Source organism: Aegilops tauschii, chromosome 4 (assembly GCF_002575655.3).
Source record: "Aegilops tauschii subsp. strangulata cultivar AL8/78 chromosome 4, Aet v6.0, whole genome shotgun sequence".
In the NCBI taxonomy this organism is placed as follows: domain Eukaryota; kingdom Viridiplantae; phylum Streptophyta; class Magnoliopsida; order Poales; family Poaceae; genus Aegilops; species Aegilops tauschii.
In genome coordinates, this window is record NC_053038.3 from 476390456 (window position 1) to 476408722 (window position 18267).

The following is an 18267-nucleotide window of genomic DNA, read 5'->3' on the forward strand; positions in this document are numbered from 1 at the left end:
TGGAGATAACACCCCTAGTCCTCCTCTGCGGGGTCTCCGCATGATCACTAGATCAGAACAAGTAGCTACAAATGCTCCTTGAGCTGTGGGGTTCAAGGGAGAAGAAGAGCAAGGCTAGCTCTTGCTTCTCTCTCTCTATGGTGTGTGTGTAACTCTAAGAAGCCAACCCTTTGGATGGGTGCCCCGGGGGGTTTATATAGGCCTACCGCCAGGGTACAATTGTAATCCGGCTGGGCGCGGGTCCCAGTCGTCAGTGTCATGTTCGCCGGCTTCTCCGCCGGCCGTGGAGCCCGCCGACTGGTGGGGCCCGCCGGCTGCCGGCCTCTTGGTCCACAGGCCGGCCCCACTGCCTAGGGGTCTTGTCGGCGGCTGCTTACTGTATCCTCGCCCCTGATGACGAGGGCTTGGTCGAGGTAAGCGTGGCTACAGTGTGCCGCCTCGAGGGCTCTCACTATAGCCTTACCTCGTCTTGTCTCCTTAATGTGGCACATGCTTCGAGGGAGGGGGGTAGCCGGCTTCCGGGGCCCGGCTACGCCCTTGGCTGACTGGGGGAGGCCGGGCCGCCTTCGCGCCCCTCTCTGGCTAAAGGGGCCCGCCGCCCGTGGGCCGTACTGGCGCCCGTCGTGGATGACGCTGAGGCCAGCATGGCTACAGTGCCGAGCCGAACGGGAGATGGCCGGCCCATACGGCGTCCTGTAGCCCTGCCTGCCTCGGGCTTCGGGGGTAGTGGGCCGCGCTGTGGCCACACCCCGTCTTGTCACCATTATGTGGGCGTAGTTTTGGTGGGTGCGGTCTTGGCCGGCTTTGTGGAGTCGGCGCGCTTCATGGCTGGCTCTTGGAAGTCGGTCCTCTTGGCGCCGGCTTCCTGGAGTCGGCCATCTCGCAACTATCTTGGGGGAGGTTACCAAGGCCGGGTCGCCTCTAAAGAGTCGGCCCCTGGGGTAGTCGGCCAGGGGAAGTCGGCCCAATGCTTCGAATGCTTGAAGGCTTAATCGGCCTGATAATTTTTGAAGAGCCATGGGTAGTCGGTTAGGCTACCCGTGGCCATTTACTCCGACGGTAGTCCCCGAAGCTGATTGAGCTTCGAGGTTGGGCGGGAGCCGAGAAGCTCGGTCAGCTTCCTCTCTTGACGAGCTGGCAGCTGAGAACCGACTCTGGTCGGGTGCGCCGTCTTAATGAAAAACTTTGGAGTCGGCGGACGGGAGCCTCCCTGAGCGCGCACCGGGCCACGGGCCGGCCACTTGCCGCCTGCGAACCACGTGGCAAAAAAGCCTGCCAGCCCACGCGCGTGACGGGACGTCACCACAGATCGGGGGCCCGCCACGCCCATGCCCGGGCCCAGGCGTGGATTCTCTGCGGCCCGAAGCCGCCCGCACGTCTCCTTGCCGCGGTTTCGGCATGCTTTTAGGGCGTAATAATCGCAAGGCGTGGGGGGAGTGGGTGCAGTTAATCCCACGTCTCACCCCACGCCCTGCCTCCCCGGCTTCACCGCGCGAAGCTATAAGTAGGGGGAGGGGGAGAGCGGCAGGCTCTCGCACGCCCCTCCTCTTTCCACCGTCTTTTTCCTCCTGCCCTTTCTAGCAACAGCGCCTCGCCGCCACGCTGTTCCACCACTCAATCCTCCGCCGCCGCGTTCGTTCTCGCCAGCCCCATGCCACGATGCAGTACGGCGGGGATTGGGTCGGCTCCAACGTCCATGAGGATCACGTCGAATTCCTCCGCAAGACGCGGCGGCTGCCCGGCGCGAACAAGGTGGAGGTCCGTCTCGCGCCAGCGAAGGAGATTACGCCGGAGCCGCAGGAAGGCGAGCGGGTAGTCTTCCGCTCGCATTTCTTGCGCGGCATCGGCCTGCCCGTGAGCGCCTTCTTCCGCTCTTGGCTCGAGTTCTACCAACTCCAGCCGCACCACCTCACTCCGAACACGGTGGTGCTGCTGTCCGCCTTCGTCACCTTGTGCGAAGGCTACCTCGGCGTCCTCCCCACCCTCGAGCTCTGGGGGAGTTCTTCCAGTCCAAGCTGGGCACGCGCATGCAAGGCGTGCCGGCTCAGAGTGGCGCCTTCATCGCGATGCAGAGGGTGGCTGCCGACAACCCCTTCCCCGTCATCACGCTGATCCAGTCGGTGAAGCTATGGCAAAAGTCATACATCTACGTGAAGAACGTGGCCCCGCAGGGCGACTACGTCAATCTGCCGGCTTACGTAGCCGGCCCACCAGCGGGCAGGCGGCCCCAGTGGTCCTATCGGGCCGTGACCCTGACGCCGGCTGGAGCCGCAGCTGTCGCCCGACTACGGGTGATGACCCAGTCGGAGGGCTTGTCGGGGCCCGACCTGCTGGCCGCCTTCGTCATGCGCCGGGTGCTCTCGTTCCAGAGCCGCCCTCATCTAATCTGTCAGATGAGCGGCCAGCTTGATCCGAGTCGGATGTGCACCAAAGACATGCCGCACGACGAGGTGGCCTATATGGTGAACTACCTTGCGAACTGCAAACTCTCCGCAGAGTGGCAGTTCGGCAAGGAGCCATATTGCCGAGCTCATCCGCCGCCCACGGTATGTCCTCTTCTTCTCTTTTTTCTGTTCTCAGTTTTATTGCCGAGTTCCTTTTGGCCGACTCTGACCAGTCGGCTTGCCTCGACAGAGCCCTCTTCTTCGGCCTGCAGGCGGGTCGGACGCGGAGCGCCGATTCGTCCCCGACCGGACAGAGAACGACCTGGAGGACCCCGACTTGGGGGCGGCCGCTATGGACGACAACACCGAGGCGGGCGGTGGCCAAGCCGGCGGCGAAGCAGGCGGCTCCGGGCTTGGAGTTACCTTCGACGACTGGCCGGACGACGACGAGGCTGAAGTCGTCCCACGCTGTCAGCCGGCGTCTGGCCACGGCGCGGGTTCTTCCACTGCACCGCTCGCTCGGGGTGGCGGGCAAAAGCGTCGTGTCGCGCCGGGCTTGTTCGGCAGTCGGCCGAAGAAGCCCAGAGGCGGGGCAGCGGCGACCAGGCGGGATGAGGCGGCCGCGAAAGCCGCTCGCTTTCGCAAGGCGGTGAAGCAGCCGCAGACGGTGTCGGCGTAAGCATACTCTCCTTCATGCATTCTCCTTTCTTTTCTCTGGTAGCTCCTGAATCCTTGTCTTTTTCTCCAAATAACCAGAGCTCCATTGTCGCTCGAGCGGGCTGCTGCCGCCTCCGTCGTTGGGTCGCCGGGAGGATCCGGGAGCACTACCCGCCGCGTGGACCCCCGTGCTGATCTTCAGGCGGCGACGGAGCGGAACGCGCGGGAGGTGCGAGAGGAGCGGGAGGCGCGGGAGGTGGAGGCGTTGAGGGCGGCCGCTGCCAAAGCGGCGCAGGAGGAGGAGGCGGCGAAGGCGCGTGCTGACGCCGCAGCCATGGCCCAAGCAGAGGCTGCGGCTGCGGCGATGGCGGAGGGGGCCTTGTTGGTCACCCCACTGCGCGTCGCGACGCCTGGGGCCCCGGAGCCCCCGCCAGAAGAAGCCGGCGGTGACCAGCCGGGGCTGGAGAGGGATGACGACGTCGTCATCTTGGAGAGGGCGGCGGTACCGACCCCGCCGACTGGGGCGGCTCAAGGCGGCCGGCATGATCTGCCGCCTGCGCAGTCGGCGGGGGGCGAGCCGGCCGCGAGGACTGAGCTGGCAGTCCGGACGCCGCCGAGCCGGCACGCGAGGAAGGCTGCGTCAGAGCCACAGAAGGCTGCGTCGGAGCCGCAGCCGGCCGCGGGCTCCAGCTCGTCAGCCCAGGATGTGGAGGTGGCCAGCGCCACCTCGGGGTGGAGGCCTGGCGGAGGGACGACCGTGATGAACGTGGCCGCGCAGGACGTCCGGACCCGGCTCCAAGCCCAGGCTACGGCGCTGAGGCGATACACCGACGAATTCCTTGCGACGCGGGCGGCCATCCGGGTTAGTCTTCTTACCTTGCTTCTTCTTGATCTTGGTTTCTTCCGTGGGGGCGCGTCAGCGCACCCACTGGGTGTAGTCCCCGAGTTCCGAGTCGGCTGCTGAGCAGGCGGCTTGGAACTTCTTGGTGGATCTAGTTTTGCCTTTCTTGCTCTTACTTCGTTCTTCTGCCTGTCTTGCAGGACTACCACAATCTTCGCGGGGCTGCCTTCAACTCCCAGGCTCGGGAGCTGACCCAGAAGACCGCCGACCTAACTGAGAGCCGGGGTAAGTGCTTCGTCCTTTATCTCATGTGGGGGCGCGTCAGCGCACCCACTAGGTGTAGTCCCCGAGATCCGGGCCGACTGCTGAGCAGTCGGGTCGGATCTTCCTTGACGACTTCCTCTTGTTGCTTCTTCTTTTTCTGCCGTCCTTGCAGCGGCCAACGCCAGCCTGAGGGCACAGCTGGGAGAGTCTCAGGCTGCCCTTCGTGCCAAGGAGGCCGAGTTTGCCGCCTTGGTGCATGAACATGACCGCCTGGCCAAGAGGTTGGCCGACCAGGAAGAGAGCCACAAGGCGGCTCTGAAGGCGGTGCAGGACAGCGAAGCCGCCCTGCAGGCTGAATACGAGACAGAGGCGGCTGGCTAGGCCGAAGCAAAACAGACGCTGATCAATGGCTATGGCCAGATCGAAGATTTAGTTGACGGTAAGCCGCATGCTTCTTCGTCCTTTCTTGCCGCCTGCCGGTTTTGGCTTGTTTTCTGACTTGATGTTTTCTCTGCTTTCTCTTTCTCTCTTGCACAGAGTACTTCCCTGGCTACTCTACCGCCGCCAACTAGATCATCGAGGCCCGCCGCGAAGCACGAAGGCAGGCTGGCGCCGAGATTGCACCAAACGCTGGCCGTTCGCTGGAGGAGCAGCTCTTGGCGATCCAGGCCCGTCTCCAGCCGGCTCACCGACTGCTCCGCCGGCTTCAGCGTGCCGGGGCGCAAGTGTTGGCCGCCCTCTGGCCCGGCGAAGTGGTTCCCCGCACCCCCAGTCGGACTGCCGACTGGCTGGAGGTGGCAGTCGGCCGCTTTGAAGCCTAGAAGGCTTCGGCGGCTCGGTCAGGCGCCAGGCGGGCGCTGGAGTTCGTCAAGGCCTGGTATCCCGGCCTGAGTCTGGACCAACTGGCTACCTGGCGGCAGCAAGCCGACACGGAGCTGGAGCGGGCGCGGCCGGCTATCATCCTGCGGGCTTCGGCGATTGCCGACTACACCGACACCAGCGCCTTCGCCCCTGAGGTAGATGACAACGGTGTTGCCCAGCCGGAGGAGTGGTTCGGGCTGAACCCGGCAGACGGTGAAGACTCGGAGGAGGAGATCGACTCCAGCCTGCCAGGCCGGATGGTGGAGCGGCCGGCCAGCCTCAGCCTGACCAGCGCCTCCAGCACCACGTCACGCGCGGGTGGGTCGCCTGCCACCGGTGGCGACCAAGCCGAGACCCGCCAGCCGGCCACTCCTTCACCCGGTGACGCCGTCTCCACCGACCAACCCGGCTCCCGCACCGTGCCTTTAGTCTAGTCTGCTATCTTTTGTTTTCCTGTCTTGTCACTTTTGGAACAATATTCTGTTAAGTTTACACAATTCCACCCACTAGGGGTGTATTCGAACTATGTCCATTGACGGCCTGTTGGGGGCTTTATATGTATATATGACTATGCATGTGTTTGGCTTTTCCTCGTTCTTTGCTTTTCATCCTTCTGTTGTTTCCTTTGCCGCCCTCCCTTTGTTGCCGCCTCCCCGGTCAGACAGTTACTCTGCAATCTGTGGCTAGATAAGTGCTTGGCCAATTGGGAGGGCATGTACTCTAGCTTTGTTGGATTATAGCTAAGTGTTTGGGAAGCCGGCCAGCCGGCTGTTCTGACAGCCGGCAGGCGTGGTTGGAGGCCGTCTTTTTGCTATATGAGTTCATTAGTCCTGAGCCGTTTTTCGTGTGGGCGTCCTTTCTGCCTTGTCTCTTGCTAGTCGGACAGTCGGTTCTTCGAGCGGCGACTTTCAACTAGAGAAGACTCGGGAGCCGGCACACTACTTGTCTGACTTCAGGTAGAACTTTTAATATAGCTTAAGGCGGCCAGTCCCCGGGCCAACTAGTCGAACCCGGTGCCAGACAAGAAATCAAATGTGATAATACATTGATGGATATGACACTTGTCACTCATAGATAAATGAAGGCAGTCCCCGAGTACTTTCGGGGGGCCTGTTGTTTCGTACTTAATACAAAAGGGTAGCATGATACATACTGCTTTCAACTGTAAAATCTTCTCAGGAGGTTCGCGTTCCATGGTCGCTCCGATTCCTTGCCGGAGTCGTCCCTCTTGCGTGCTCTTGGTTTTTGCGCGTCGATCAGGTAGTAGGAGTCGTTGCCTAGTGCCTTGCTGATGACGAAGGGGCCTTCCCAAGGGGCCGAGAGCTTGTGCTGGCTGGTTGTTCGCTAGATCAGCCGAAACACAAGGTCGCCCTCTTGGAAGGATCTTGGCTTGACCTTGCGGTTGTGTTAGCAGCGCAACCCTTGCTGGTAGATGGCGGACTGGCTGAGTGCTAACAGCCGGCCTTCTTCTAGTAGGTCGACGCCGTCTTCTCTAGCTTCCATGGCCTCCGCCTCCATGTACATGGTGACCCGAGGCGAGTCGAAATCGATGTCGGTTGGGATGACAGCCTCGGCACTGTATGCAAGGAAGAACGGAGTGAAGCCGGTTGATTTGTTGGGGGTAGTGCGCAGACTCCAGAGGACAGCCAGCAGCCGGCCGATCGCTCCAGTGGTACAACCAGTCTGGGCTTGATGCCGGAGAGGATGAGTCCATTTGCTCGCTCGACCTGGCCCTTCGACTGCGGGTGGGCAACGGACGCTAAGTCCAGTCGGATGCCCTGCGTCGCGCAGAAACGTGCCAGTGCTCCTTTGGCAAAGTTTGTGCCGTTGTCGGTGATGATGTTGTGCGGTACGCCGTACCGAGTAGTGATGTCGGTGGTGAATGTTACGGCAGTCGGCCCGTTCAGCTTCTTGATTGGCTTCGCTTCGATCCACTTTGTGAACTTGTCCATGGCGACAAGCAGATGTGTCAAGCCGCCGCGGGCTGTCTTGAAAGGACCCACCATGTCCAGTCCCCAGACGGCAAAGGGCCAGGTGAGGGGGATGGTCTTGAGTGCAGAAGCCGGCAGGTGTTGCTTGGAACTGAAGACTTGGCATCCTCTGCAACTCTTGACTATCTCTTTGGCATCTTCCAAAGCAGTCGGCCAAAAGAAACCATGGCAGAAAGCCTTGGCCACGAGTGATCTTGAGGCTGCGTGGTGGCCGCATTCGCCTTGATGGATATCCTTGAGGATTGCCACCCCTTTTTCTGGCTCGACATAGCGCTGGAAGACTCCAGTGACACTGCGCTTGACAAGCTCTTTGTTGATTATTGCATATGCTCCGGCTCTTCGTTGCACTAATCTTGCTGAGATCTCATCAGCCGGCAGCTCTCTGCTGACTAGGAATTTGAGGATGGGCTGGGCCCATGATGGAGCTGTGACTTCTTCTTCTGTTAGTGCAGCCACCATGACTCGGGTGGGTGGGTCAGGTGGCGTGAAATTGGAGTCGGCCACCGCTTCTTGTGTTGCTGCAGTCCCCGGGCCGACTACTGTAGTCCTCGGGCTGGGTTCTGAAGTCCCCGGGCCGGGTGCGACTACGGCAGTCGGCGAGCCAGTTGTCGAAGTCCCCGTGCCGCATGCGGGATTCCTCCAGTCAGATACGGTGGCATCTGGCACAGGCGGTACGAAGATAGAGTCCGACTCTGGAGACGGCTTGATGGACGGCTTGAGGAGGTGCTGGAGGGAGACGCCGGTCGGTATAGCCTGTCGGCTGGAGCCGATTCATGCCAGGGCATCTGCTTGGTCGTTGTCGTCCCTTGGCACGTGAAGGAACTCGCACCCTTCGAAGTATCCACTGATCTGCTGGACGAGGAATCGATAGCTCGCCATGTTGGCGTCCCTGGCTCCCAGTCGCCAGATGACTGCTGGACCACCAAGTCTGAGTCGCCATAACACAGGATCCGGCGTATGCCGAGCTCTTTGGCTAGCCGGAGCCCATGTATGAGCGCCTCGTACTCGGCCACGTTGTTGGAGGCGGCGAAGTGGATTTGCAGCGTGTATCTGAGTTTGTCGCCTTTGGGAGAGGTGAGGACGATGCCGGCTCGCAAGCCAGTGCGCATCTTGGACCCGTCGAAGTGCATCCGCCAATGGGTAGAGTCGGGAGCCGGCGGTAGGTACTGGGTCTCGGCCCAGTCGACGAGGAAGTCGGCCAATGCTTGGGACTTGATGGCGGTGCGGGGCTGGTAGAAGATTGTGTATGGTGCCAATGCAATGGCCCATTTAGCCACCCGGCCGGATGCATCCTGGCTGCCTATGATCTCGGCAAGCGGGGCGGTGCACACGACCGTGATGGGATGCTCTTGGAAGTAGGGCTTCAGCTTCTTGGCAGCGAAGTACACCCCATAGCACATCTTCTGGTAGTGCGGGTAGTTTTGCTTTGAACTGGATAGTACTTCGCTTAGATAATACACTGGCCTCTGGACTAGCTAGGCTCGGCCTTCTTCCGGGCGCTGGACCACGACAACTGTACTGACCACTCGGCTAGTCGCGGCAATGTAGAGGAGCATGGGCTCCTTCTCAGTCGGTGCCGCCAGGATAGGTGGGGTGCTCAGCATCTTCTTCAGCTCATGGAATGCTTGGTCGGCTTGTTCATTCCACTCGAAGTGAGTGGACTTCTTCATGAGTCGGTACAGGGGGAGAGCCTTTTCTCCTAGCCGGCTGATAAAGCGGTTTAGGGAGGCCAAGCACCCGGTGAACTTCTGCACATCTCGCAATTTGGTGGGAATCTCCATCCTCTCGATGGCCTTGATCTTCACAGGGTTGCACTCGATGCCACGTTCGGAGACCAGAAAGCCTAGCAGCTGGCCGGCTGGTACTCCGAACACGCATTTCTCGGGGTTGAGCTTGATTTGGAATCGGCGCATGTTGGTGAATGTTTCTTTGAGGTCTTCCAGCAGGGTGCCGCGCTTCTCTGTCTTCACCACAATGTTGTCTACATAGACATGGGCATTTCTGCCGAGTTGCTTGAGGAGGCATTTCTGCATGCAACGCTGAAAAGTGGCACCGGCATTCCTCAAGCCGAATGTCATAGTCAGGTAACAGAAAGCTCCAAATGGTGTGATGAAGGCAGTCTTCAGGCGGTCTGCTGGGTCCAGCTTGATCTAGTGGTACCCTGAGTAGGCATCCAAAAAACTCAACAGCTCGCATCCGGCTGTGGAGTCTATCACTTGGTCAATCCGTGGCAAAGCAAACGGATCCTTGGGGCAGGCCTTGTTGAGGCTGGTGTAGTCTATACACACGCGCCACTTGTTGTTCTTCATCAATACCAAGACTGGGTTGGCAAGCCACTCTGGAAAAAATACTTCCATAATGAAGCCAGCGGCGAGGAGCCGGGCTATCTCTTCTCCTACGATTCTTCGCTTCTCTTCTGACAGTCGGCGAAGGGGTTGCTTGACCGGCTTCACGTCGGCTCGGACGTGCAATTTGTGCTCGGCGAAATCCTTCGGGACACCCGGCATGTCCTTTGGGGACCATGCAAAAATGTCTCGATTCTCACGGAGGAAGTCGACGAGCTCGCCTTCCTATTTACTGTCCAAGTTTGCCCCAATGACAGCAAACCTTTCCAGATTCTCTGGGTCCAGAGGTATCTTCTTAGTCTCTTTGGCCGGCTGGAAGGAGCCCTGCGCATCACAATCTTTGGGATTGGGGGACAGGGCCGGCTGCTTGCCGGCCATGGCCACAACCCGCTCCAGCATCTTCTTCCCTTCTGCCACTACGAGGGACTCGGCCAGTCGGCTGCTGGCCATGGCGCACTCGATGGACTTCTTGTGGTCGCCGGCTACGGTGATGATCCCCTTTGAGCTCGGCATCTTCATTTTCAGGTAGGCGTAGTGGGGCACAGCCATGAACTTGGCCAGAGCAGGTCGGCCAAGCAAAGCATGGTAGGGGCTCTCCAGATCCACTACCTCAGACCAGATCGCCTCTCGGCGAAAATGATCCTTGTCTCCGAAGAGAACATCCATCTTGATCTTGCCGATCGGGGAACAAGACAAGCCGGGGACGATGCCATGGAACACGGTCCGGCTTGGCATGAGCTGCTTTGCCTTGATGTTCAGCTTCTCCATGGTATCGCGGTACAGTATATTGATACTACTTCCGCCATCTATCAGGACGCGGGAGAATCGGGCAGCTCGCCTCTCCGTTGCGAGGGTAACATCCAAGACTAGTGCATAGTAGCCAGGGGATGGCATCACCTCTGGGTGGTCGGCCTGGCTCCAGTTGATGGGCTTCTCGGACCAGTGCATGAACTCGGGGGCGCTAGAGGCGACTGCGTTGACCTCTTGATGCTGACGGCGCCGGCTGCGCTTGTCTTCAGCTTGGCTCGTGAAGACGACGTAGGCGGCGTGCTCTTCAGGGAATTCATCTTGGATGGCTCCGACTGCCGGCCGAGCCACCGGCCGCTGGGGGGCTGGAGGCGGAGGCGGCACCATCCCTTCGCCCTTGGAGATTCGCGTGAGCCAGTGGCATTTTCGGGTCGTGTGGTTGGACGGCTTCGCGCCGCTGTGGAACATGCAGGGGGCGTCGAGAGTCTGCTCGTAAGAGAAAGCTGGCTGCCAAGCCAGCCTGCCACCCTTCTTCTTGGGAGCGGCCCGCTCTTCGGGCTGCTCATCTTCAACTATGGCCACCTGCCGACTGGTGGAAGGCGGCATGGGGGCCTTGCGCTTGTGATCGTTCTGGTAGGGGTGCCGATTGAAGTCGCCAGCCGGCGTCTTTGGAGCCGTAGCGAGCACCTTCGCAGAGGCGTCCACTCGGAGCTCGGTCTTCATCGAGGAGTCGGCCGTGGCGTACTTGTCCGCGATGATCAGCAGCTCGTCGAGGGTAGCCGGCTCGTCGTAGAGGAGTCGGTGCTTGAGGAGGGTGCCCTCTCGGCACCCGGCGGTGAAGTACTCGATGGCCTGAACCTCGTGCACCCCCTCGCAGGAGTTGCGGAGCTTGGCCCATCGCGTGAGGTAGTCGCGGGTCGACTCATTGGGCCCTTGGACGCACAAGGGGAGCTGGCGAGGCTTGGGAGGCCGCTTGTATGTGCTGGTGAAGTTGCGGACGAAGACTTCTGTGAAGTCCAGCCAGCTGTTGATGCTGGAGGGCTTGAGGCTGTTGAGCCAGGTGCGCGCCGTGCCTTGCAGCATGAGGGGGACGTACTTCACGGCCATGCGCCGATTGTCGTTGGCTATGCTGACAGCAGTAGAGTAGTCGATGAGCCAATCTTCCAGCTTCACAGAGCCGTTGTACTTGGGCGTGTCTCTGGGGAGCGAGAACCCTTTGGGGAAGGGCTCGTCGCGGATGCGTAGGCCAAAGCATGGCGGGCCGACATCGTCTTCTTCTTCTAGCGCCAGGGATCGAGCAAGGCGGTCGATCCGGTGGCGGGCGTCGTTCTTGCCGACTCCTTCTCGGCGGCCTAGTCGGTCACCAAGAGTCGGGTGCGTGACGGGCGGCAGGGTGAGACGTCTCTCCCTTCGAGGTGGGGGAGGAGGCGGATTTCCTTGGCGCTCCACCGCTCGAGGGCGGCCTTCCACGTCGCGCTTGATGGTGATACGAGTCCGGCTGGCTAGCAGCCGGCTCCTTGTCTTTCCTCTGGCGGGCGGCGCTCGCAGTGGGCGAGCGGGACATCGCGGCGTGCTCCCAGCACGGGGGGTGACTATCGGTGCGGGCGCCGGCTTCGTGCCGTTCTGCAGCCGCGTCGATCAGCTGCTAGATCCGCCTTGTCATGTAGGGGAGTTCGTCGGCTCCTAGCCCATTTAGCTCTTCAGCGGCCGCCTGAGCGGCTCGCAGATTCTCGAGCGGGGTGGCGTAGACGGGGCGATCTGCCCCCAGCATGCTGGTGATAGCCGCGCCGCGCTTCTGGACGAAGCCGGCTCGGCTCGGCCCGCTAGGCGGCGGCGTACCGAAGGCGGTGCAGTCGACTTCGCGCTGGTGGGCCTCGGTGAGGCGTCTCATGGAGGCTATCTTCTGGCCTTCCGCGACGAGGGCGAGGCGGCGTGCCTCCAGGGTCTCGGCGTCGGCGTCGGCCGGGATGGGGACGGATAGGTCGTGCATTGCTGCTTGCAGGGCGTCGTGGGCGTTCTCGCCTGAGTTGGCGACGTGGCTGATGACCAACACTTCGGTGACAGCGCTGCTGCCACTGTCAGCTCGAGGGAGAGGATCGTCGAAGACCACCACGTCGGAGGGGTAGGCGTCGAGCGATGCCGTGTCGGAGTCGACAAGCATTGAGTCGGTGGAGCCGACCAACTCCAAGTCTGCAGCAGGCTCGCTGGAGACGTGAAGCTGGTCGAGGAGGCTGACGAGGCGGCTCTCGGGGCAGTCCGTGCCCGCGTCGGACGCGGGCTCGTTGGAGATGCGAGTCTCGCCGAGCAGATCGGCGAGGCAGCTTGCCGCGCAGGCGTCATCGACACCTTGCAGCGCGTCGAGGCAAACGCCATCGGGCGCAGCAGGCTGGCTGCGCTCACGGGGGAGGAAGAGGGTTCCCGTCCAGAACAGGTCTCCGGACGATGGTGCACCTGGCCCCACGGTGGGCGCCAAATGTCGGGTGGTAGGTGCGACATATGCCAACGGGTGGCTTATCATGGTGGGTGCCAGTAAGACGTCGCGGGTGCCTGTAAACGGGATGAGGCGAAGACATGCACGCCGGCGAATCTTACCCAGGTTCGGGGGCTCTCCGTGGAGATAACACCCCTAGTCCTGCTCTGCGGGGTCTCCGCATGATCACTAGATCAGAACAAGTAGCTACAAATGCTCCTTGAGCTGTGGGGTTCAAGGGAGAAGAAGAGCAAGGCTAGCTCTTGCTTCTCTCTCTCTATGGTGTGTGTGTAATTCTAAGAAGCCAACCCTTTGCATGGGTGCCCCGGGGGGTTTATATAGGCCTACCCCCCGTGGGTACAATTGTAATCCGGCTGGGCGCGGGTCCCAGTCGTCAGTGTCATGTTCGCTGGCTTTTCCGCCGGCCGTTGGGGCCCGCCGACTGGTGGGGCCCGCCGGCTGCCGGCCTCTTGGTCGACAGGTCGGCCCCACTGCCTAGGGGTCTTGTCGGCGGCTGCTTACTGTATCCTCGCCCCTGATGATGAGGGCTTGGTCGAGGTAAGCGTGGCTACAGTGTGCCGCCTCGAGGGCTCTCACTATAGCCTTACCTCGTCTTGTCTCCTTAATGTGGCACATGCTTCGAGGGAGGGGGGTAGCCGGCTTCCGGGGGCCGGCTACGCCCTTGGCCGACTGGGGGAGGCCGGGCCGCCTTCGCGCCCCTCTCTGGCTAAAGGGGCCCGCCGCCCGTGGGCCGTACTAGCGCCCGTCGTGGATGACGCTGAGGCCAGCATGGCTACAGTGCCGAGCCGAACGGGAGATGGCCGGCCCGTACGGCGTCCTGTGGCCATGCCTGCCTCGTGCTTCGGGTGTTGTGGGCCGCGCTGTGGCCACACCCCGTCTTGTCACCATTATGTGGGCGTAGTTTTGGTGGGTGCGGTCTTGGCCGGCTTTGTGGAGTCGGCGCGCTTCATGGCTGGCTCTTGGAAGTCGGTCCTCTTGGCGCCGGCTTCCTGGAGTCGGCCATCTCGCAACTATCTTGGGGGAGGTTACCAAGGCCGGGTCGCCTCTGAAGAGTCGGCCCCTGGGGTAGTCGGCCAGGGGAAGTCGGCCCAATGCTTCGAACGCTTGAAGGCTTAATCGGCCTGATAATTTTTGAAGAGCCATGGGTAGTCGGTTAGGCTACCCGTGTCCATTTACTCCGACAACAACACGTTCCAGCCTTTGGCAATTTCTCGCCAGCTTACGAGGTGATCGCCTCTCTGGCATGCCATGGACACGAGTTGCATGGTTTCTTGCTCGGGCCCCTCCCCCTCTCGTCGTCTTCGCGCGCGTGAGCGTGTCCAGCAGCTAGCCTGCGTCGTCGCCGTCCTCCTGGAGCCATCTCCCCCCGAAGCCCCTCCATCAACGCTCGTCGCCGCGCGCCCACGGGTAAGCTGTAGCTGACCAGCTCTGTTCGCGCTGCGGCATCTTCCTCCTCTTGTCCCCGAGCTCTGCTATTCCCTGTGCACCTCTGTAGCTCGTCCGCACCTCCCTCGTTGTGATCCCGTGCCACCCCGTGCTCGGTGAGCCTCGCCAGAGCGTTGGCCGGACTCCCACGGCGGCACCCGAGCCCGTGCCCCTCGTCCCGGCCATATATAGCCCTCCCCCGAGCCATTCGACCTCACCACCAGCCTTGCCTTGCTCCACTACCCCTCTCCAGCCTCTAAAACGAGCTCGAGAAGCTCTCCTGCCCCTCCCATGGCCGAAGCCTCGCCGCGGTGCTCCGCTCAAATTCGGCCGACCCGAGCCACCCCTTCACTCCCTGAGCTCACCCACGTCTTCCCCGTGCTCCGGGGACCCTCCCCAGCCCCTCCTTTCTTCGCCGGAGTACCCCTGCCGTGTTTCCACAGGTTCGGCTGCCGCTGCCCGAGCATCTGTTGCCTGGCGCCGCGGTCGCTCCTCTCTTCCCCTGTGCCGGCGCAGCCACCCGAGTCCCCCGGTGCCTCCCATTTGACCGGAGACAGCCGGAGCTGCCCCGGCCATCGCCGGTGTCGCCCCTCGCCTGCCCCGTCCTCCGCTTCGGTCGGGCTAGCGGGAGGAGGAAGAAGACAAGGCCGGGCGGGCCCCGCTACTCTTCCCTGACCCCACCCGTCAGCCGCACAAACCCCGGCCCCGCCTCTGCGCGTGTTGACCCGGTCGGCCCACGTGGATAAGTGATGGCCCCCACCCCGCGGGACCCGCACGTCAGCGACCCCAAGCCCCGGGCCCAGGCACTTAAGTGGAAGCGCATTTTGTGTAAGTACGTGTTCTTTTAATGAAAGCATTTTTTCTCCTTCGGTCTGAAATATGTTTTCTCAGCTACGAAGATGTATTTCTGAGAATGCGCTTTCTCTTTTTCAGTTCAGCCGGCCAAAGTGGTTATTTTGTGAATGTTCACTGTTTTAGCCTTTTTCTGCCTAAAAAGTGAACGGCCAAAACTTTTCACTCGTAACTCCGATTGAGGTGAATCCAACGCCCACGTCCTTGTTTCGTCGAGCCCGTTCTGTTGGTTTCATTTTCACTATGGTCTGACACTGTGAAAATGGCCATTTTGCCCTTGCCCTTATTAAGCCCCCTCCAAGAGAGAAACATTTCCGGCGATTTGTTCCGTGATCGTTCCGCACTTCTCAGTAGCATTGGTTTTCAACTTGAATCATTAATAACTGTCTGTTTGTGTTGCTACTGTTGTCTTTATTTTGGTTATGCTTGTGGATCGGTGATTACCGTCATGCGTTGTTTTCTTGCACTATGTTATCATGTTCTACCTGCTAGTATTACTTCCATATTGGCCATGTTTGGTAGTAGTACATGTTGGGTTGGTCATGTTCTTCGGTGCATGACTGTCGTCGGTTACCGAGTACCGTTGATATGCATTGTTCTTTTTCCACTACTAGGCCTACTAGTGGCGCACCAGTTTTGCCTACTAATGGCGCACTACTGGTGCGCCACTAGTACCACGCCACTAGTATTTTTTACTAATGGCGCACCACTGGTGCGCCATTAGTATCTGGTATACTAATGGCGCACCAGTGGTGCGCCATTAGTATAGGCCATGGTGCGCCATTAGTATTTTTGAATTTTGAAGGCGGGAAAATAGTAGTGGCACACCGTCTAACCCCCACCGTGCGCCATTGCTATTTTTAAATTTTGAATTTGGATCTGGATCATGATTTTTTGCCTATTTTTTGCTCGTTTTTTTTTAAATTTTGTTCTCGTTTTTGGATCTTGTACGTTCTTTTGCCGTGTTCTTTTGCCGGAGAGGAGTTCGCCGGAGAGGAGGGCCGAGGTCACCGGAGAGGCGCTCGCCTACATCGCCGGAGAGGAGTTCACCGGAGCATCGGAGAGGAGGAAGGAGAAACCATGAGGGAGGGGAGGAGAGGAGGGAGGAGGAGCTCACCGAAGAGGTGGGAGGAGAAACCGTGAGGGGAGGGGAGGAGAGGAGGGAGGAGGAGGTCGCCGGAGAGGAGGAGGGTAGTATGGTGGAGGAGAGAAGGGGAGATGGAGTGGAGGAGAGGAGGAGATGGAGTGGAGGAGAGGTGGAGTGGAGGAGAAGAATGAAGAGGTAAGGAGGAGAGGACCACGCCCAGCCATATATACGGCATAGTAATGGCGCACCGTGGGCAGGTGCGCCATTACTAACTTTTTTTATTTTTTGATTTATTTTGAATTTTGAAGGCGGGAAGATAGTAATGGCGCACCATGGGCAGGTGCGCCATTAGTAAGTTTGAATTTTTTTGCCTCTCCAGATCTTAAAAGCCTCGTATCTTTTTTGCTGTTAGGTTTTTGAGGATTTTGAAAATGTTTAACGGGGTACCCTCCCCCCCCCCGTTAAATTCGGATGTAACTTTTCGAGTAGATGATTTTTCATATAAAAAACTTTTTCATCCGAGTTCGTATGCAAAAGTTATGCCCATTTTACAAATTCTCGAGAGATTTTGCAAAAAAGTCGAAAATTCATGTTTGTAAATTTTGCTAACAACTAGACCACATATCACATGGGAATCTTATTTTCTTTTATTTTTTTGACATTTCTATCATTTTCTTTTATTCTTTTGAAACTGAAAAGGCGGTCCACGGGGGGGGGGGGGGGGGGGGTGCATTCGGGGGAATGTTTGGGCCAAACTACTAATGGCGCACCGTGGGAGTGGTGCGCCATTACTAGTTCAACTAGTAATGGCACACCACACCCACGGTGCGCCATTAATAGTTTAACAAAAATAAAATTTTGAAAAAAAAATTGAAACATATTTACTAATGGCGCACCGTGGGAGTGGTGCGCCATTACTAGTTGAACTAGTAATGGCGCACTATCCGCTGGTGCGCCATTACTAGTTTTGAATGAAAAATTACTAATGGCGCACCGTGGATGTGGTCCGCCATTAGTATTTGCACACTAATGGCGCACCAACACATGGTGCGCCATTACTATTTAGTAATGGCGCACCACATGCACAGTGCGCCATTAGTGTCCATATTGGCTATAGCTGTTTTTGTAGTAGTGTTCTGTTAGTTGGTTAAGTGTTTACTCGGTAATGTTATAGATTTGTTCTTGCATGGTATTTATTGTTGATGCTAGTGGTCATGTTATGCTATGAGTAGTGGTGTACTTGTAATATTCATGCTCGTCAGTATGCCCTGCTTAGTTGGATATCATTTCATGTCGATATGGTTGATAGTTATGTTGTACCCTCATGCTTATGTGATATCATGCTCATGCATTGTAATTGCATCATGTTATTTTATCATGGCTCAGCATATTGCATTCAAGTTTAACCGGATTAAATTGAAATTGAACAACGGTTGGCTGATTCATGGTGCCACCATATCGAGCTGACCAGTGCAACCACACTTGCCTTTTTGGGAAGGTCCTAACTGGGTCTATTGTCATGCCTCTCGCCGGCACCTCCAACGAGGGAAGGTTATGGGCGCACGCTACCCTGATCAGGTAGGCGGACATAAGCCTTGTGTGCCCGTTGTTGTTGTTATGGTACCTTGTCCATGTTTGGGACCGTTTATGTTTTTCCATGACGGTGGTCGTTGGTGTCTTTGGTAGGCATGGGCCACCCAGGACTTAGCCCAGTGGGGAGTCCGTCGGAGTGGCCGGGAGAGTGTCATGGCAGTAGATCGGTTTTGTCGGAACGCCGTTGGACCACCCGAATGAGAGTGCGAGGCCATGGGTTCCGTGGTGTGGGCACAGTGTGCTAACCTCTGGAGAGTGTTTATTAAATCTATCGATAGCCGCGCCCGTGGATAAGGGCCCAGTTCGTAGTTGGTCACACTGTGGGTCAACAGTAATAGTAATAATGTGCTTAATAACAACCCTGGTTCGATGATGAGATAAGTTGGTTATGTGAGCCATGAATGATCACTGTTTGGTTACGAGGTAACCCGTTGAACCAAGATTGGTTCCATTTGTGATCCGTGAATGATCACCGTTTGGTTACGAGATAACCCGTTGAACCAAGAACTGTTCCGTTTGTGATCCGTGAATGATCACCGTGGTATCAAGGATACCGAGTGTTTGATATTCGTGATGTTGTGCGAGAATCGTGGGCAAAGATCAAGCTCCTTGTGGTCATTTAATTATTACTACGGTATTGTTTATACCAAGCTTGATTTGATCATGAGATGATCGTGTGATGTCCGAGGTTGGTAAGTGATGCATGTGTTGGTTACGAGGTAACCCGAG